We start from the raw sequence: 23,360 nt of genomic DNA on the forward strand, positions 1-23,360 counted from the left end.
TTGGAATAACTTAGAGAGAAATTAGAACACTTCATGAAATCGTCTAGCCCTTCATACATACATTAGTGGTTGTCACGATTTCTTGAGCCATGGGTTTCTTTTATATGGTGGCTATTAGGGTTACACCATGTAACTCATGACTTTACCCATTCCTTATGCTCCATGGATTTTAACCTCCATGGAGTATCCATGGGTCACCCCATGGACTTAGTCCAACATAAGGAATCTTGGATCACAAGCCCACATATATAAGAATGAATGATTTACACAATCAACCCATATATTTAATTAGTCTCCTTTTGATCACTTAATTAATTCCAAATTAATTCTTGATCAATACTAATTAAATAACCTTATTAATATATTAGAACTTATAATATATTAACAAACCTTAAGTGTTATTTCTCTCATTTTAGTCTATCCAAGTGCATGATGCCATGCAACCCAAATGGACCATGCCGGGTCGGGTCAAGTCTTACCAATTATAGTTATGGACTTAGACATTAATCCAACACTAACTACCTTAATCCAATTGTTAATTAAGGTATAATGTGATATAATTGTAACCATACTTGATCAACCTAGTGAACCCTGACGATGTAAGACGTCGAAATGTTATGGCATTCATCACCCGTAGACCTGCAGGTCCCACTGTATCTAGTAGCAAGGTGTAGGATAGTCAGTCCAATATAGATCTATACACGAATTCACGCTCTCCCTCCAGGAGACTCTGGATACAAGATAATCCATGACAGATATGGCATGCTGCGAAGTAGTGCCTCACATTTATGTTATAATGTGTGTGTAGTGTATGTATTAGAGTAGTGTATGTCTTCCCTAAATCTCATTATAGTATGTTCTCTGGTATAGTATATAGTATGTATGAATAGTATGTACTAATGTATGTTCTCTCTGAATCTCATTATAGTATGTTCAATTGTATAGTGTCGTGTATGTATTTTTTATAGTGTGTAGTGACTCATGTATGAACTGACTCTTTCTATTCTTCATTGGACTACAAGTAGTAAGTAGTATAACCCTAAACTATACATATTATAGTTTAATAGTAAACTTGTTTGTATAACGGCATGTACTGAACTGAGATAAAAGTCTATATATCTATACTTATATACATAATATGTAACTAAGGATTTAATGACACTCGGACAAACAACCGGGTACTTTAAGTCAACAACCAAATGAGGAACATGAAGTAAAGTGAGTTATCTAAGTCCTTCAAACCTTATTTATAAAACTATATATGTAGTAGACATGGTTTTAACAATAAATAAGTTTGAAAACTGTAAAAGAAAGGTTGGTATATGTCACACCCCGCTAAAGCGGAAACGCAAGGTATGACAGCGATAACGGTTTCAATGCAAAAGATAAAGATACATCCCCATAGCAGTATTTAAAAGTTTACAACCCATAGCTTCATGCTCTATGATGATGAATCTTTACATCCACTTACTAATTACTTCCTGAAAAAGCATGTAAAACGAGCGTCAACTATGAAAATAGTTGGTGAGTATCACAAATTTATAAATCGAGGGTACAATAATGCTTTTCGTAAGTACAAGTACATTGCTTTAATGATAAAACAAAGTTGATTGCTATTAAGTATAAAAGTTTATTGCTAGAACGAGAAAGGCGTGACTGAAGCAAACAATGAGTCTCAACCAAACCTATGACTGAAGCCCTATCGAGATCTATGCTTATCGTTCCATAGATGAATATGGTATCATGCACTCCATCGATTCGGGCGAGTGAGGAGTTGTCAATTCCTAATAACGCTATCCATAACGACCATTGGCTCAAAGAGTTAATGGTTAGAGATAAGGGAAGGGCCTTAGTACGATAAGTTCTCATGTTCCGTGTTGCATAGATATACATAAAGAAACATAGCAATACAATAACAATCATGTTTGATACAATTCAATTTAAATACAACATGCAAACAGTAGTTTTTCTGGACATGCTTTTCCACCCCAAAACATAAAAACCGAAAATAGGGGAGTGCGTGAATACTCACGATGTTTTGTGTAGACACAAGCGGTACTTCGGGATGCACCAACGTCTTACTACCGGGATCCTACGACATCAAACACACGCACTAGTGAGTTTCCATATCGATATCTAATGCTAATATACTAAACTCTACATATAGGGAAATGCCAATTTATGTTTTAGTATTGGATTTTATATTAATTAGTTACACTTTTTCTGAAGTAACGAAATTCTATATATCGGGCGATTAATTACAACCTTGGAATATAAACTTTCCAAATTTTTAAGTCCTTATTACAACATAAATTCACGAAAATAGCATTCGAGGATAAAAATTCTCAAACTTTTTATTTAACTGTTATTACACAATACTAAGCTGGGAAAATTATAAAAATGGATTTCCAAGCTGTTTAATTATATTTTATGATTTTTGAGCATTTATTTCAATAAAAATTGAAATAAATAGAAAACAGTTTCCAAAATTACCCAAACTTTTTATTTAATTGTTATTATACATAAATAGGCTGGGAAAAATATAAAAGATATTTTTCAGTGGGTATTTCTATTTTTTCCTTGCTTTATTCCTTTAAATAGTCATTAATTAAAGAAATAATATTAAACAGTTAAAATAAATCACCATAAATTTTTGTAACATCATTTACAGTATAAATATCTTGGGAAAAATATCAAAAGTGGTTTTCATAATGTATAAACTGGTTTTGGGTATTTATGTATATTTAAGTGTATTTTAGTGCAATTAACTTTAGAAAATAAGAGAAAAATAGTTTACAGTAGAGAAAAATATTCAAAATTTTTATGTAACCTCCTACTCTATAATTTTATATCCTGGTAAATTTTCATGAATTTTGGATAATCAGAACTATTTCTCCCATTTTTAGACCATTATAATTACCAAAAATTGGGAAAAATAGTAAAACATGATGGAAAATCTTGAAATTATTTTCTGGAGTCACCCATCACAGGTAAGGTATGCGAAAATTGTTAGATACAATTTTCACATCCTATAAAGTGGTTTTGTAATTTATCATGTCCTAAATAAAAAGAAAATTAGAAATCATATGAAACAGTAACAAAAATTGCTGAAATTTGGTGAGGTCTCATTATTCCCCATAAGGATCATCCATGAATTTATTTAGGATTTATTGACCTACGGAAGTATTTTATATGATTTATGCCCTTGGTTTTAGCAATAATTCTAATAAATCAAAGAAATAACAAAAGCTCTTGAAATTTTCCAGATCATCTCATGCATGCAAGGGCTTTCAAAAGGAAAAATGTAAAAAGATGTATTCAGAAGAGAAATGAGGGTAATGATTCCAAACAATTTAAGAAAAGTTGCATGCAATAATGCATGAAGTGTAAATGTGGCTGAAGTTCATGAATTTTTGTAGTCCATTCAGTGGGGTTTTAAGCCACGAAATTTTAACCATAATTCAGTAGATATGTTAAGTTTCTAAGGTATTTTTCCTCAGATTTATGGTTGGGTTTAAGGCCATTGTTTAAGCAAGATAAAAATAGTGATCACAGAAAAAGAGTTGTATGCGCAACCTTTTTGTAAAATCTGCTAAAAATCGGATATTTAATATTTTACAGTGAGACCAGTTGGGTTTGAAAGTTAACTTGTGGAACTAACCAATACAAAACGAATATAATGATTTGGTTAAGAAATGACTGAGTTATGACTGTTCAAAGTCGAACAAAGTAATCTGGCAGATTGCATGTTTGCTTGTGTGCATTATTAGGGTATTTCAACAAGAACATCATGCATGTCTTTGGTAAGGCCCGATTTCTAACACATGCATGGAATGAATGAGCATCCAAGATGTACTAGAAATGGTTTAAATGCTTTTGTTCATGCATGAACACAAAAGAAATGGAGAAGAACATGAAATATTAGGTTTTGATGTCACATGATCATATGTGCATCTTTTCCACTCCTTGCATGGGTTTGATCCCGGATTTTCACCATCTCTAACACATGCATTGTGTTATGGTGAGAATCTACAAACCACAAGGGGAGAATAAAGATTTCTAGCCATGGAAAGGCATAGAATCTGAAAAGTAGAGAAGACTAAGAAGAAAAAGAGGTTTAACCATGAAACTATGGAAGAAGATGTTGTTGTTTACCTTGGTTTTGACCTTGAGAGAAGTAAGAACACTTCAAGGGCTTCACAATCTCGAAATTTTGCAGAGAAATGAGAGGATTTTCGTGAGTTTAGAGAGAGGGAAGAAGAGAGTGAAGTGTGTGAAGAGAGTGAAGTGAGAGAGTGAAGATGGAAGAGGTGGAGTAAGGGTTTAAGCTTAATGATTGTGTTTTGGGGAAGAGAGAGGGCATGGGGAGGGGTGATGGCCGGTTTTTGCATGCATTTTGGCCTCCTCTCTCCTAAATTTTAAACTTTATAAACTTCCCTCCTATATTTTATATAAAAACAATCATTTTTATAAAATGTTTATTAAGCAATTTGATTTATTTAAAAATCTTGTTTTCAACAAATAATTTATGATTAATACTTGTAATTTATATTTCTAGTTCATTGGTATAATCCATAATTTGATTAATAAAATTTGATATTAAGAAGTTTATAGCCAAATTTTATAAAGTTTTTAAGCTTTATAATTTATAACTTTGGATTTTTGGCTCTTTAGGGTTTTTGGAATATTGTTTGATATTCAACAACATGTTGAAGTATAATTAGAATGTTTTAATTAATTTTTAGAGTTTTATACCCTATTTCAATTATAACAAAGCTTGAAGCTTTATTCTAATTATAGTATTGGCATTTCCTATTGTAGCTAAGCAACTTACTAGAATTGTAAGTATCAAGTATATTAGTCCTAGACCTTAGTTGGATCCTAGTTTATGCAAGATTTTTGACCTAATTTATACTACTAGGTCATGGCATGTTGTGCATGAATGGTTATTATAAAGATGCATGAGTCCAAGAATGACCTGAATTGGCTGTTGTCACAGTATCCCCCACTTAAAAAGAATTTCGTCCCGAAATTCATTCTATGTCATCGCTTGTCATCGCAAGGGAATAGTTGCGGATACTTTTCCTTTATGTAGTCCTCGCGCTCCCAGGTGTACTCCGGCCCGCGTTTTGAGTTCCATCGAACTTTCACAATCGGGATCTTACTCTGCTTAAGTTGTTTTACCTCCCTGTCAAGGATTTCTATCGGTTCCTCAACGAAGCTCAGCTTATCATTGATCTTAATTTCCTCCAGGGGTACTATCAATGTTTCATCGGCTAGACATTTATTAAGGTTGGAGACGTGGAATGTGTCGTGAATGGCGCTTAACTCTTGGGGCAATTGGAGTTTATACGCTACTGGACCAATCCTTTCAAGGATTTCAAAGGGTCCAACATATCTCGGGCTTAGTTTTCCTTTCTTACCAAAACGCACAAGCCCTTTCCAAGGCGACACTTTTAAAAGTACCTTGTCTCCTACTTGGAATTCTAATGGTTTTCGACGATTATCCGCATAACTTTTCTAACGATCTCTAGCAGCTTTAAGCTTATCCTTGATGATAGCAATCTTGTCGGATGTTTCCTGGATAAGTTCGACTCTAGTCAACTGTCTGTCTCCGATTTCTGTCCAGCATAAGGGCGAACGACACTTGCGTCCATACAATGCTTCATATGGAGCACATTGGATACTCGTGTGGTAACTGTTATTGTAGGAAAACTCAATTAGGGGTAAATGAGTATCCTAATTTCGTTTGAACTCAATGACACATGCTCGTAGCATGTCTTCCAATGTTTGTATTGTTCTCTCCGTTTGCCCATCTGTCTGAGGGTGGTAAGTTGTGCTCAAATCTATCTTGGTTCCTAGTGCCCTCTGTAACATCCACCAAAATCGAGATGTAAAACGACTATCTCTATCCGAAATGATAGATAGGGGTACACCATGCAAAGAAACAATTTTGTCGATGTAGATTTGGGCCAATTTTTCCATCTTGAAATCTTCTCGAATGGGGAGAAAGTGTGCAGATTTCGTCAGTCGATCCACTATGACCCAAATTGAGTCATGACCTTTAGCAGTTCTTGGAAGTTTGGTAACAAAGTCCATAGATATTTGTGTTGGATTAATGTCTAAGTCCATAACTATAATTGGTAAGACTTGACCCGACCCGGCATGGTCCATTTGGGTTGCATGGCATCATGCACTTGGATAGACTATAATGAGAGAAATAAGACACTTACGGTTATTAATATATTATAAGTTCTAGTATATTAATAATAAGAATAATGAGATTATTTAATTAGTATTGATCAAGAATTAATCTAGAATTAATTAAGTGATCAAAAGAAGACTAATTAAATATATGGGTTGATTGTGTAAATCATTCATTCTTATATATGTGGGCTTGTGATCCAAGATTCCTTATGTTGGACTAAGTCCATGGGGTGACCCATGGATACTCCATGGAGGTTAAAACCCATGGAGCATAAGGAATGGGTAAAGTCATGAGTTACATGGTGTAACCCTAATAGCCACCATATAAAAGAAACCCATGGCTCAAGAAATCGTGATAATGACTAACACTAACACTATGTGTATGTATGAGGGCTACACGATTTCATGAAGTGTTCTAATTTCTCTCTAAGTTATTCCAAGTGCTTATGGTGTTGTGTGAACCATTTGAGGTGTCACACTTGGGGCACTAAGCACTCAAGCTTCATGAAGACAAGCACTATCAAAGAGGTATGTATTCTATCTTGTTATATCCATTATTTTGTATGCTAGATTAGGATAATACCTTGGATGTTCATATTTGCATGTATAATAGAGAAAACATAGATCCAAGGTATTTAGGGTTGCATGTGCACTTAGGAGTGTTAGAATGCTCATAACCCAACAGTGGTATCAGAGCCTAGGCTTGTTTTCTTGTTATACCTGCAATAGAAGCTGAAAAATCGAGTTTTGATGCTGTCAGCCCAGCTGACTCGCCGAGTCCATGAAGGGACTCGACGAGTCCAAGGCAAAATGCATCCAACTCGCCGAGTTGTGTTCATGCACTCGACGAGTTGGACCCCAGACAGCATATCTTCGAGGTTTCTGGCTAGAAATGGACTAGGAACATTACCCTAAGTTGTTTTTGAACTTATAAACTTGTTTTTAATGAGGTAATGTTCATGCTAATCCATTTTCAAAGATAATTGTCAATAGATTCATGTTTTGTATTAGTTTAAAGGTTAGACTAATTACATGAAAAAGTTTGATTTGAATTATCTTGTTCTTATGAGTTGCTTAGATTAATAGAAAAGTTGAGTGAAAAAGTTGTTTTCAATCCAAATTAATCTAAGAGTTGAGTATAAAATGTGTTTGTGTAACTTATCCTTAAGTTACATGAAGAGTCACATTAAAGACTCATAAAACTCATAAAGTTGGCAAAGGTTACAAAAAAGATGAAGAGTCTTGTCCTTAAGTTATGGAGGTTCAAGAGTCACTTCATTAATAAATAAATAAATAAAATATGTAACCATAATTAATTCCATAAGTTATAAAATAAAGAAAAGTTAATTCTTTATTAGTTTAAAGTCTTCCATAATTTGTCCACAAGTTATGGAACTTGAAGAGTTTTTGGATTAAAACTACTTTAAATACATAAGTTATGGAATTAATTAGTTTTGAATAGTTTCAAAACTTGCCCTCAAGTTTTGGAATTTGTAAAGTTTTCTCTTATGAATACTTTAATTCCAAGTTAGCCCTTAGAATTTTAAAAGTTAAAATTCAACCCTTATACTTTATAATATTATAAGTTAATAATATTTATATGTATAAGAGTAAAGTCGGTCTTACCGCTAGTACGCCTCATTCACGAAGCCGGTCTATAAGGTGGGTATAAGGTTGTTGCCTATAAAATGGCAACTTAATGGGTGTTCACTCTCACCCACCGCTCGCTTGACTGGTGGAGGGTCGTTAGCCGAACGGGTTTGACATGACTATAATTCTCCCTTCATTAAAAGTATTAATGATAAATACTAAGTAACTAAACTTTTAATAATACCCAATCTTAGTTACTTAGAAAAATGTGAATAAGGTGCTAATCCACGAAATTACACTTTGCACTTTGTTTGAGTCGGTTAGTGGAGCGCGTGTGGTTAACCGGCACACTAACTCGTATTTAACAAGGTAGGAAAAGGGTAACTTAATGTTTATCATAGTATCGATGGAGCGTGTGTGGTTAACCGGCACATCGATTGAGGGATAAACACTTAAGGGTACCCAGTAATTTGCATGGTTACTTCACACCTTGTTTTGTGATCCTCGGCATCCCAGTCACAAAACCTGAAGGGCACACTCGAGATTGAAACATGCCATTGAACAGTTCAATGAATCTCAAAAGATCTAGGAGTTTCAAATCCAATTAAAACCTAATAATACATTTCGTTTATCTTGGTGGAAATTGGTGAATCGTCATTCACCTACCTTCAAATTGTTTTATAGCTTGGATTACGGCATACCTCTTCTTAGTTAGAAAATAGTTTGTTGGGTCCTAGCCTTAATATTTTCATATTAGGTGTCATATTAAGGACCTTAAGATCAACTATCTTGAATATCTCCCAAAACATGTCTGTTTTAGACATTTATGATCTTCCCAAATCTGTTGAAACAAGCTTTCCTAAATGAAGATGATGTCCCATGGATATCGTACTTCTTTCTCCTCCTCCAAATTATTCTCCCTACCCCACAAGTTCTTTAAAAGTTTAAGGTCACTCGAGCCCTATTGGCAAGTAAAGGTCTTGGTGTGGTCACATCTTGGAGATGTAGTCACATATTGACAAGCCGGGAGAGTTGGGTGTCAATGTCTTGAGAAAGTTGGTGGTTCAATCACTTTCTAAGTTACATAGTGAGTTCCTTTGGGACACCTATGAAATAGACTATGACAAGACCCTTAATGATCTTATCTATTGTTAAGATCAACTTCCTGAAACTTTATGGACATTGACAATGGTGACACTGGAAATACAGAAAAAGCATTCTCTTCCCAATGGAAAGGGATCGGCCATAGTCAACTCGGATTGAACAAATGGTAAAGAGAAAAGCTAAGTCTGTAATAGTCCTGTGTACCATTATCAAAGGGTCCATATGTTTATATTGCCAAAGTAAGGGTCATTAGTTGCGAAGCTGCCTAATTCACCTAAGGATGTTAAAGTCAATAAGATTGACTCTACTTCAGGTACAAGTCCACTAATCTAACTCTGTTAAGTTTCTATTTTCAGATTCCTGATACATGATGTGACTGGGTCACATGGTAATGTTTTAAGAATCAAAGAAAAGTAAAGGAACTTAAAGAAAGAATATGCTGAATCTGATCACGTAGATGGATTTCTATCGCGTAGTTTGAAGATCGGATTCTTGAGCTACTTCTTAGGAGTTATGAGATATTGATTAGGAATAGATAACAACAAGTTTTCATATGGATTGTAAGGATAAGTTTTTCCGCATAGTTTTAAAATAAAAGAAAATTTTTGATTTTATTTATTTTAAATATCCTTACAATGGCATTTGAAAAAAAAAATTGTTGCTTATATGATTCCATTAATAGCAAGAGTGGAAATATGAAATTGATTCCTTCATTTGTGGTAATGTCTAAATTTATCAAATAAGGAAAGATTCTCATCATCCAAAGTCTCAATTGGACCGGGACTTGGAATCATGCAAGTTGTATAGCATGATGAATGAGAACTTTCAAGTATTGGAAAAATTAAGACTAATTACTTGTTCACATGGATGTGTGAGTCAAGTAATGGACTAAGGGATCGAGCACATAGTCATGTGCACTGATTAAGTCCACCACAAAAGATGTAAGGCTATTCTTCATAGTTTACTAAAGCTCAGTAAATATGATTATACTTACAAGCTTAAGTGTAACTCTGAGACATTGGAAAAGGTTCCAATGCATGACAGAGCGGATAAGAAGAATCAAATTAGGCAGAAGGATAAAAGTTTCTCAAATCTGAAAAGATGGGAGAGTACTTTAGTATCAGTTTTGTGATCATCTTAATGATTAAGAAACCATATCAAAACTAGTTCTCTAAGGAAGTCTTAGTGCATTCTTATGACTAAGAAGAAGGGATCTTGAATTGTTGAAATGGTTAAATCAAGAAGATGAGTCATACTTCGTTGCAATACAAGTCTTAGAGTCATACTCCAAGATTGTAATTTGAGTGACATGTCTTAAAGAAGGTTTAAAACACTTGACAAATGTAAGAGTAAAAGTTTTCTACTCTTGTACATTTGAAATTGGTAAGTTGTGATGTTTTGGATAAAACAAAGACCAACTTCGGCCAATTGTGTGAAGTGTTTGTCTTGATTAGAATCCACACTATCTCTTGGATGTTTGACAAGGGAGTCTTATAGGTCAAGAGGATAGTGGGAGTCTTAAAGGTCTTGAAAGTCTCAAGAACTAATCAAGAATGAAACCTAAAAGTTCTTCACTAGCACACGACTTAAGGTTTATAACTTATCGTGTTGACATATTCTGTGCCCATTCTAGTTAAAGTTGGCTTTGCATATGAGTTCTTAGAGTTCTCAATGTGTTGCACAACAACTTGGAAGCAATGGTAGGCCCTTGAGCTGGCAGGTGGCAAGAAATTAAGATTGAGTTCAATCCATATGGTTTTGGATTTGTCATTATTCTTGTCTTGTGATTATGGTTTTGACAAATTCATATGGGTAGGAACTTATACACCAATAAATCTAAGTGTCATAAGGTTTCTCTCTGATTCATGAAAATGATGGTGAGGAAACACTTCCACTAAGTAGATTTTAGCTAGATAGCAATTGGGATATTTGCATTCTCAAAGTCGTTAGTGGAGCGTGTGTGGTTTACCGGCACACTAACTTGGACTTGTGAGAAATGGCAAAGGTCAAAACGATCAAGACTATGATTACGACATCCCTTTTCATAGTTCTTAAAATTGTTTTGACACACCCATGAGCTATCCAAGGGAAGGTGTATGTTTTTTTGATAAAGTTTTATCAAAACAATCTAGTATCAGAAATCTGAACTTTGGTAAGAAAGTCAATAAAGTATTGATTTCTAGAAGTCCAGTGATTTCTGAGTACATGTCAAAGCTAGTGGGAGCATAAGTGTTATGCTAATAATCATCATGTTAGTGGGAGCATGATAATTACGATAAGTATTGCAAGCTAGCAATGTTAATTATAGAAAACAAAAGGTTTCAATTGGGAAAAAGTTGTTTTGCTATAATTAAGGGAGAGGAAATTATACTTCATCTCAAATCTATAAGCTTAGATCGTGAGGTTTTAATCATTTAGTCAAGGATATATATGAATTTCGTGTTGGAATGGCTCAACATAAGGAAATTCTGTATATGGGTCCATTATTTGCGTTCTTAAATTCGATTATGATTACGGCATCCCTTTTCATAATCTGAATTATGAGAACTTGGCAAATAGAAATGGAAATGTTATAGCAAAAGACTGGTTTAGTCTTTATGTGAGACATCATGAATCGTGTCCCATATGCTTTGGATATAGGACCGATTACATGTGCTATATTCATCCTTTCTAAAATTTTCCAAATGCCTGGGGCATTAAGAATGGAAAAGGTTTAGAACTGGATATGACTAAAAGGATTAAACAATTGTCGAGGACAATCTAAGGTTTACCAAAGACTGGTTTCTCAAGGACAATTGGAAGTATAGTGATAATTCTGGAAGGACCATATTGACATAATCTGTAAGGAGGCAACTCTTTTTCAGAAGTGATAGTCGAAATGGAATCTGGAAATGTTTCAAAGTTAGAATTTTCAATCTGTTTAAGATTAGGAAACTTAATGCAAGAAGGATGTTTCTAAGGAGTTGATCTCCTCTGGAATACTCTGTAATGATTATTGTTAAGTCTTTTTGACTTTGTGCATAATCATTACAAGAGGATCGATGCATATAAGTTTAGAATCTAACAGATTTCAGTAAATGACATGAATTTGGAATTCTTGCATTTGCAGCAAGGATTTGGGAGTGTGAAAAGAGAATCATTGAAGTTATGTTCAATTGATCTAGTTCACAAAGTAAAGATCATAGAAAACATAGTATGCATACTTGGTGTATGGCATGCTAGTGTTTAGAAAACATAGTGTGCATGCTTGGAGCATGGGACATCTATTGTTTTAAATTCAAGAATAAAGTTGATAGCTGAAACAATATACAATGAATAATGTGTAATCATATGGTGATAAATAAAAGGTGTTTTATTTATATTCATAAGTTCTGAGACCATATTGGATTCAATTATTATTGTGTTTCACTTTGCATGTTTTGACTTCCTGAATAAACTAGGTTATTCTTCCGGAATGACTAAGTTATTCAAACCATCCACAGTCGGTCATACGTTGGAAGTAGATATGAATTAAGACTGTCATGGGTTGGCTTGTAGAGGTCTAAGTTGTTGGACAAATGGCTACAACACTCATGAGTGCTCATAAGTTCTGAGTATTGGATTCAACCCGCGCTCATTGGAATCACTTCATGGATTTTATCACGAGTGATCATGAGACGATAATATCTTATATTCTTCAAACCTAGAGATATGAGTTGTTACTATGAGTTGGTTGTACATTGATTGCACGAAACTGCATTTGGTAACTCGGTGCTATAAAACCTGTCTTTGTGTATGATTCAACAAGTAGTAGAACAAGCCATATGAGTCGAAGTTTATCCATTCCTTTTACCTTCGGGATAAAAGCGATATCTGTGGGCCCCTCGATGATTTGATGATGACAAATGGAAGTGCTCGGCCGGGCCAGGACTGATTTGATTTGTTCAATTAGTCAGTCGTCATAAATCGGAAATCGGGAAACAACTAATGGACAGAGAGAATGATTATAATCCATGTCTCAGTCCATATGATATCTAGAATGGAGGAATATATGATCCCTTATCTAATGGACAAGTCGTTAACAAAGATCAGAGTTCATCTACAAGGTTAGAGTTCGACAGAAGCTTTTGAGAGATACGATTGCTAGTTGGTTCCTGAAGTCATACGCAATAATAGTTTTAGACTTATCCAAGTGGGAGACTGTTGGATTAATGTCTAAGTCCATAACTATAATTGGTAAGACTTGACCCGACCCGGCATGGTCCATTTGGGTTGCATGGCATCATGCACTTGGATAGACTATAATGAGAGAAATAAGACACTTACGGTTATTAATATATTATAAGTTCTAGTATATTAATAATAAGAATAATGAGATTATTTAATTAGTATTGATCAAGAATTAATCTAGAATTAATTAAGTGATCAAAAGAAGACTAATTAAATATATGGGTTGATTGTGTAAATCATTCATTCTTATATATGTGGGCTTGTGATCCAAGATTCCTTATGTTGGACTAAGTCCATGGGGTGACCCATGGATACTCCATGGAGGTTAAAACCCATGGAGCATAAGGAATGGGTAAAGTCATGAGTTACATGGTGTAACCCTAATAGCCACCATATAAAAGAAACCCATGGCTCAAGAAATCGTGATAATGACTAACACTAACACTATGTGTATGTATGAGGGCTACACGATTTCATGAAGTGTTCTAATTTCTCTCTAAGTTATTCCAAGTGCTTATGGTGTTGTGTGAACCATTTGAGGTGTCACACTTGGGGCACTAAGCACTCAAGCTTCATGAAGACAAGCACTATCAAAGAGGTATGTATTCTATCTTGTTATATCCATTATTTTGTATGCTAGATTAGGATAATACCTTGGATGTTCATATTTGCATGTATAATAGAGAAAACATAGATCCAAGGTATTTAGGGTTGCATGTACACTTAGGAGTGTTAGAATGCTCATAACCCAACAATTTGCTCCCATTTCCATTGGGGAATTTCAGGTTGTTGCAACAACCCGGATGGTTTCTGATGTTCAGCTTTGACTATTGAGCATGTCAAACACTTCCCAACGTACAAGGCAATATCCTTTTTCATTCCAGGCCACCAATAGTACTCTTTAAGATTCTTGTACATCTTATCTGCTCCAGGGTGGATGGAGTATTTAGATCGATGAGACTCCTCTAGTACCATGTCTTTCAGGTTGTTAACCCTTGGAATCCAGACCCTGTCTTTAAAATAACGAACTCCATCAGGTTTGGTTTCAAATCTTTCTTCCAAACCATGTAAAGTTTCGCCTGGAAGATTTTCCTTGCATAACGCTTTCTCCTGGGCATTAATGATTTGAGATTTCAAGCTTGTCTGAATTACCATTCCCAAAGCTCTCACATGGGAAGGTTTCACTCTTTCTTTCCTACTAAGAGCGTCGGCTACTACGTTAGCCTTCCCTGGGTGATATCGTATCTCATAATCATAATCACTAAACAACTCTACCCATCTTCTCTGCCGCATGTTTAACATTTTCTGATCCAGGATATGCTGAAGGCTTTTGTGATCGGTATAAATGGTGCACTTGGTTCCGTACAAATAATGCCTCCATATCTTAAGGGCGGAAACTATTGCTCCTAGTTCTAGATCATGGGTGGTATAATTCTTCTCGTGCGGTTTGAGTTGTCTGGAAGCATATGCCATGACCTTATCTTTTTGCATTAGCACACATCCTAATCCTTGATGAGACGCATCACAATACACCACAAAGTTCTCTAATCCTTCTGGTAAAGCCAGAATTGGTGCATTGCACAGCTTGTTTTTCAGGATTTGAAACGCCTCTTCGTGTTTCTCTTCCCAGAGAAATTTTCTATCCTTTTGGGTCAAAGATGTTAATGGTTGAGCAATCCTAGAGAAATTCTCAATGAAGCGTCTGTAGTACCCAGCTAATCCTAGGAATTGTCGTATTTCTGTCGGGGTTTTGGGGGCCTCCCATTTCTTGATTGCCTCTATCTTAGGTGGATCTACATGGATTCCTCTTTCACCGATCACATGACCAAGAAAATGTACTTCCCGAATCCAAAATTCACACTTAGTGAACTTGGCATACAATTTCTGTTCCTTCAACAGCTCCAACACTAGCTTTAGATGTCTATTGTGATCTTCTTTGGTCCGCGAGTAAACAAGTATGTCATCGATAAATACAATTACAAACCTGTCCAGGTATGGTCTACAGACCCTATTCATCAAATCCATGAATGCAGCGGGTGCGTTCTTTAGTCCAAAAGGCATGACTAAGAACTCATAATGTCCATAACGGGTTCTAAATGCTGTTTTGTGAATGTCCTCTTCGTGAATTCTTAGCTGATGATACCCTGACCGAAGGTCAATTTTTGAGAAGTAGGAAGCGCCCTGCAACTGATCGAACAAGTCATCTATTCTAGGGAGGGGGTATCGATTCTTGATTTTCAACTTGTTCAATTCTCTGTAATTAATGCACATTCGGAACGAACCATCTTTCTTTTTGACGAATAACACTGGGGCTCCCCAAGGTGAAGAACTTGGTCGAATAAACCCTTTGTCTAGAAGTTCTTGAAGTTGTCCGGATAGTTCTTGCATCTCGGATGGTGCAAGGCGATATGGTGCTTTTGCTACCAGTGCTGCTCCGGGAATTAAGTCTATCCGAAATTCGACCTGTCTATAAGGGGGTAGACCGGGCAATTCCTCCGGAAATACTTCGGGATAGTTTTGAACCACTGGAATCTCCTTGAGTTGCTTAGCTTCAGGTTCTCTTTCTAGCACGTGGGCCATGAATGCAATACAATTCTTCTTCAAGTACTTGTGAACCTTCACGCTTGATACTATGTTTAAACTTCTTCCTGGCTTCTCACCGTGTATGATAAGGGTTTCTCCATTAGGGAGAGGCACTCTGATGACTTTCTCAAAACAACCAATGTCCGCTCTATTTTTGGATAACCAATCCATCCCTACTATCACATCAAAACTACCTAGCTCTATAGGAATTAGGTCAATGCTAAAGAGTTTATCAGCTAAATTCAAAGTACAACCAGGAATTATATCACTAGCCCTAATTTCATACCCATCAGCAAGTTCAATAGCATAAGCATTCCTCATCTTTACCGATTTCAAGCCAATTAATGGTCTAAATGCTAAAGAAACAAAACTCCTATCTGCTCCCGCATCGAATATTACTGATGCAAAATGGTTGTTCAGGAGGAACGTACATGTTATCACTTCAGGGTTCTGACAAGCTTCTTCTGCACCAATCACAAAAGCTACACCTCTTGGCTGTCCAACTTGATTTCCTTGAAAGTTTTGCCTGGCTTGGCCTTGTCCATTGTTACCAGGTCCATTGTTCAGTTTAGGACATGCTCTACAGAGATGATCATTACTCCCGCACTCGTAACATGTCCTTTTTCCCTCCTTATTCACCTTACAATACTTCGAGTAATGGCCTGTTTGCTTACAGTTTTGGCACACCGGGCAAGCTCCCTTGTGATGGAAGTTACACTTATTGCACTTCGGAAGCGGCCCTGAGTACTGCTTTCGCTCCTGCACTTCTTGTCCTTGAGTTTTCACTGGTTCTTGCTCCTGGGCTCTTAACATAAATTTTCTTGAGACTTTCTACTTCCTCCCTGACTTGCCTCCATACTTCTTCTCTCCCTGATCTGCTGGCTTCCTCTTGCTACTAGAGCTTTCCTTTGTCGATGCTCCCATCCTTATCACATCACAATCAGTAATGGCCAACCAAACATATAATATGCTGTCATCGCATGACCTGCCTCTCGTCTAGCAGCACTAGCAGTGTCAGCAGTCTCCATCGAATGCTGATACAGGATTTCCATTCCTGCCAAGACTTCATCCAAAACTTGTCGATGCCCAGCTATCACAGCGAGACTGTGACGTAGGCCCGCTGCTATCGACTGCCATCTCCGGGACTCCTCCAGGGTCATACCTGGCTGTCTGACAGGTATCCCTATGACTTGCTGAGGTGAGGGTGCTCTCGGTCCTGCATCGATGGGTCCTGCATCGATGGGTCCTGCTCCGCTAGGTGCTGCCGTGCCATGTCCTGCTGTGCTGGCGGGTATCCTTCCTGGAATGGGAACACTCTTCTTCGCTGTCCTCCGAATGCGAAGTCCATAGAGCGGTGGCTGTGGCAACACCGATGTCGGTGATGCCTCGCGTCGTTGACTCGGGGCGTTGTCATTGCTGATCTCCACCAAGTTCCTAGTATCTTCCGTATCCTCTGATGGGTCTTCTTCTACCGAGGCGGGGGGATTACGTCGATGGATAACAGTGACGTAGCCGGATTCATCGGCTGAGGCGGTAGCGCGGGAAGATGACGATGTTGACATAGTGGACTGTGACATAGTTTCAATGAGATATGAAATAAATGACAATGCATGCCTATAATATGCAATGCTTACACACACCAAAATTAACCTTTCGAAATTTTGAAATAAAGTTTTCTCAAATATTTTTGTTGAACATATTCCCATTATAATTAGCTCAAGCTTTGTATAAATCTTTTCTTAATTAAACATAGGTGATCAGGCTATGTTTAATCAAGGACCAATAATACAACTCCCGACCTAATTATACTAGTAATATGTTTGATGTAAAAAGAATTTCTTTGTAAGTTTCAGTTATAGGTTGTGTTTTCTTAAAGAAAAACTGATGTTCTCTATAACTTTAGCTCTGATACCACTTCTGTCACACCCCGCTAAAGCGGAAACGCAAGGTATGACAGCGATAACGGTTTCAATGCAAAAGATAAAGATACATCACCATAGCAGTATTTAAAAGTTTACAACCCATAGCTTCAAAAGAAACAAAATACAAGTTTTTCAAAATAACATTGTTCAAAATATAGCTTCTTAATAGCTTTAACACGATGCAACATGCTCTATGATGATGAATCTTTACATCCACTTACTAATTACTTCCTGAAAAAGCATGTAAAACGAGCGTCAACTATGAAAATAGTTGGTGAGTATCACAAGTTTATAAATCGAGGGTACAATAATGCTTTTCATAAGTACAAGTACATTGCTTTAATGATAAAACAAAGTTGATTACTATTAAGTATACAAGTTTATTGCTAGAACGAGAAACGCGTTTGTATGTGTATGAGTAAACAATGAGTCTCAACCAAACCTATGACTGAAGCCCTATCGAGATCTATGCTTATCGTTCCATATATGAATATGGTATCATGCACTCCAGCGATTCGGGCGAGTGAGGAGTTGTCAATTCCTAATAGCGCTATCCATAACGACCATTGGCTCAAAGAGTTAATGGTTAGAGATAAGGGAAGGGCCTTAGTACGATAAGTTCTCATGTTCCGTGTTGCATAGACATACATAAAGAAACATAGCAATACCATAGCAATCATGTTTGATACAATTCAATTTAAATACAACATGCAAACAGTAGTTTTTCTGGACATGCTTTTCCACCCCAAAACATAAAAACCGAAAATAGGGGAGTGCGTGAATACTCACAGTATGCTAAATATAGCAACCAAGTTTATACGAGTTAGATAAATACAACGGATATAAATAGTTTAGGACATGCTTTTCCACCCCAAAACATTTAAAACCATAAAATAGGGGATTGGTGAATACTCACGATGTTTTGTGTAGACACAAGCGGTACTTCGGGATGCACCAACGTCTTACTACCGGGATCCTACGACATCAAACACACGCACTAGTGAGTTTCCATGTCGATATCTAATGCTAATATACTAAACTCTACATATAGGGAAATGCCAATTTATGATTTAGTATTGGATTTTATATCAATTAGTTACACTTTTTCTGAAATAATGAAATTCTATATATCGGGCGATTAATTACAACCTTGGAATATAAACTTTCCAAATTTTTAAGTCCTTATTACAACATAAATTCACGAAAATAGCATTCGAGGGATAAAAATTCTCAAACTTTTTATTTAACTGTTATTACAAAATACTAAGCTGGGAAAATTATAAAAATGGATTTCCAAGCTGTTTAATTATATTTTATGATTTTTGAGCATTTATTTCAATAAAAATTGAAATAAATAGAAAACAGTTTCCAAAATTATCCAAACTTTTTATTTAATTGTTATTATACATAAATAGGCTGGGAAAAATATAAAAGATATTTTTCAGTAGGTATTTCTATTTTTCCTTGCTTTATTCCTTTAAATAGTCATTAATTAAAGAAATAATATTAAACAGTTAAAATAAATCACCATAAATTTTTGTAACATCATTTACAGTATAAATATCCCGGGAAAAATATCAAAAGTGGTTTTCATAATGTATAAACTGGTTTTGGGTATTTATATATATTTAAGTGTATTTTAGTGCAATTAACTTTAGAAAATAAGAGAAAAATAGTTTATAGTAGAGAAAAATATTTAAAATTTTTATGTAACCTCCTACTCTATAATATTATATCCTGGTAAATTTTCATGAATTTTGGATAATCAAAACTATTTCTCCCATTTTTAGACCATTATAATTACGAAAAATTAGGAAAAATAGTAAAACATGATGGAAAATCTTGAAATTATTTTCTAGAGTCACCCATCACAGGTAAGGTATGCGAAAATTGTTAGATACAATTTTCACATCCTATAAAGTGGTTTTGTAATTTATCATGTCCTAAATAAAAGAAAATTAGAAATCATATGAAACAATAACAAAAATTGCTGAAATTTGGTGAGGTGTCATTATTCCCCATAAGGATCATCCATGAATTTATTTAGGATTTATTGACCTCTGGAAGTATTTTATATGATTTATGCCCTTGGTTTTAGCAATAATTCTAATAAATCAAAGAAATAACAAAAGCTCTTGAAATTTTCCAGATTATCTCATGCATGCAAGGTCTTTTAAAAGGAAAAATGTAAAAAGATGTATTCAGAAGAGAAATGAGGGTAATGATTCCAAACAATTTAAGAAAAGTTGCATGCAATAATACATGAAGTGTAAATGTGGCTGAAGTTCATGAATTTTTGTAGTCCATTCAGTGGGGTTTTTAGCCACGAAATTTTAACCATAATTCAGTAGATATGTTAAGTTTATAAGGTATTTTTCCTCAGATTTATGGTTGGGTTTAAGGCCATTGTTTAAGCAAGATAAAAATAGTGATCACAGAAAAAGAGCTGTATGCGCAACCTTTTTGTAAAATCTGCTAAAAATCGGATATTTAATATTTTACAGTGAGACAAGTTGGGTTTGAAAGCTAACTCGTGGAACTAACCAATACAAAAAGAATATCATGATTTGGTTAAGAAATGACTGAGTTATGACTGTTCAACAAGAACATCATGCATGTCTTTGGTAAGGCCCGATTTCTAACACATGCATGGAATGAATGAGCATCCAAGATGTACTAGAAATGGTTTAAATGCTTTTGTTCATGCATGAACACAAAAGAAATGGAGAAGAACATGAAATATTAGGTTTTGATGTCACATGATCATATGTGCATCTTTTCCACTCCTTGCATGGATTTGATCCCGGATTTTCACCATCTCTAACACATGCATTGTGTTATGGTGAGAATCTACAAACCACAAGGGGAGAATAAAGATTTCTAGCCATGGAAAGGCATAGAATATGAAAAGTAGAGAAGACTAAGAAGAAAAAGAGGTTTAACCATGAAACTATGGAAGAAGATGTTGTTGTTTACCTTGGTTTTGACCTTGAGAAAAGTAAGAACACTTCAAGGGCTTCACAATCTCGAAATTTTGCAGAGAAATGAGAGGATTTTCGTGAGTTTAGAGAGAGGGAAGAAGAGAGTGAAGTGTGTGAAGAGAGTGAAGTGAGAGAGTGAAGAGGGAAGAGGTGGAGTAAGGGTTTAAGCTTAATGATTGTGTTTTGGGGAAGAGAGAGGGCATGGGGAGGGGTGATGGCCGGTTTTTGCATGCATTTTGGCCTCCTCTCTCCTAAATTTTAAAATTTATAAACTTCCTTCCTATATTTTATATAAAAACATTCATTTTTATAAAATGTTTATTAAGCAATTTGATTTATTTAAAAATCTTGTTTTCAACAAATAATTTATGATTAATACTTGTAATTTATATTTCTAGTTCATTGGTATAATCCATAATTTGATTAATAAAATTTGATATTAGGAAGTTAATTTATAGCCAAATTTTATAAAGTTTTTAAGCTTTATAATTTATAACTTTGGATTTTTGGCTCTTTAGGGTTTTTGGAATATTATTTGATATTCAACAACATGTTGAAGTATAATTAGAATGTTTTAATTTATTTTTAGAGTTTTATACCCTATTTCAATTGTAACAAAGCTTGAAGCTTTATTCTAATTATAGTATTGGCATTTCCTATTGTAGCTAAGCAACTTACTAGAATTGTAAGTATCAAGTATATTAGTCCTAGACCTTAGTTGGATCCTAGTTTATGCAAGATTTTTGACCTAATTTATACTACTAGGTCATGGCATGTTGTGCATGAATGGTTATTATAAAGATGCATGAGTCCAAGAATGACCTGAATTGGTAGTTGTCACAGTATACAAAAGTGAATTTGATAAAGAGTTTAACATGTAAAATAGTTTGATAAACAGTTTGAAGTCATTTGTTTGGTAAAATAGTTCAAAGTATGGAAAAATCCATTTGTATGCTAGTTATTAATCACATGTGATTGATCTAATAACTAACATGATTCAACATGTATTCCCCCCCCCCCCTAAAATCATTTAAAAACATTTAAAAGGTTAATTAAGGGGTATAAACTCACCTATAGTGAGTGGATTGTACGGAAGTGTTGGACAAGGTGTTAGGTGTCAAGTGAAGACTTGAACACACACACAATGATCCTAGTAAACATATAATAAAACATATATGTATCTAATTAGTCCCTAAACAACTAATTAATCAAGTTAATACACCCTTGAACAAGGAAACATTTTGATTTAAGTGTTATAGGTACCAAAGGGTTGCATCTAAGGGTTGTATGGCATGGTATTGGAGTTTATGCCCAAGAACCACTCCTTATGGAGTTTATGGCCCATGGTCATTTCCCCATGTGTTTATGGCCGTAAACTCATGGTACTAAGTGCCATTTGGTGTTTTGAGATCTTATTAGTCAAGATTGAGCATCCATTGATCAAGTCCAAGCCTTAGGAAGCATTAGTGGCACAATAACACCACTTTGTAGAGTTTACGGCCTATGGACCATATCGTTATGTGTTTACAGACATAAACTCTTATGGGGACATGTTTTCTTTGTTGTTTAAGGTCTTAAACACTTCTAGGAAGGATCAAGACTAGCATCCAAGGCTTAGGAAGGGAATAGGGATCATTTAACCCCACTTAAAAGGGTTTACGGCCCAAGAACATCCCTTGGCCGTAAACTCCTTTGATCTTATGTTTATTGGTGTTTTCAAAGTGTAAAAAATTTCATATTGAGCACACAATAAGCTAGGGCAAGTGTACTTACAAGATAGAAGCTGGATTGGGTGTTTAAGGTCCAATAACACTAGTGTGTGTTCTTGGTGTTTTGAAGAACACTTGAAGATTTAAGTGAAAATCAATAATGAATGGATGAAACGATGTATAACAACTAGATGTTAGGTTATAACAACAAATCAAGTCAAGAAACACTTACGTTTTTGGAAGATCGAGTGAAGAACACGATGCTACTTGAGAGAGAATAGTGAGTGTTCTTGAGAGTGGAAGTTGAGAAATGAAAGAATTGGGGAGTAAACTCAGGCTTAAGGCATGAGTTCATGGCCACATAAGAGTTTACGTCCTAAACATGAAAAGTTTGGCCGTGAACTCTATATTATGGTGCTAAGTGTGGGTTTGCTACTTCAAGACCCGAGAAAGTACTTCCTTTCATTCGTTCGTTTGAAGAATAAAATCTAAAAACACCCAGAACAAACTTTAAACTGTCTAACAATTATCAGAAATGTATTTGACTTTTATTTGAAGTGCTTGACTTTAGGGTTTGTACGAATGAAAATTTCGGGTTGTCATAATTTTAGTCCTCTTCTTAGCCATACTAGTGCACTAAGGTTTACTTAGAGGATCAATTGTGATATTGTTTCATAATCAATGAGACGATCATAAAACATGATAGCAAAGTGATCTCCCTTCTTTCCAGATTGGAGAAACGTTTATCTTTCTTCCTAATTGATTCTTCTTATTCATTATGATATTATTGAAACTTTTCAATAATTCAGAATTATACTTAATCGTTTAAGCATAACTATTTTTACTAGACTTTTAGTAAATCATGATGAATAGTCTTATTGTTATTTGTGGTGGACTTGACCAGTGCACAACATTGTGTTCTAGTCCTTTAGTCCTTCACTTGACTCACATACTTGTGTGATCAAGGAATTTCTATTAATTTCCTAAGTACCAAGATTTCCATACATCACATGATTCAAATCATATGATTCCAAGCTTCTATCCAATTGAAACTT

The sequence above is a fragment of the Lactuca saligna genome, chromosome 8, assembly GCF_052625555.1.
Source record: "Lactuca saligna cultivar CGN05327 chromosome 8, ASM5262555v1, whole genome shotgun sequence".
Classification (NCBI taxonomy): Eukaryota; Viridiplantae; Streptophyta; class Magnoliopsida; order Asterales; family Asteraceae; genus Lactuca; species Lactuca saligna.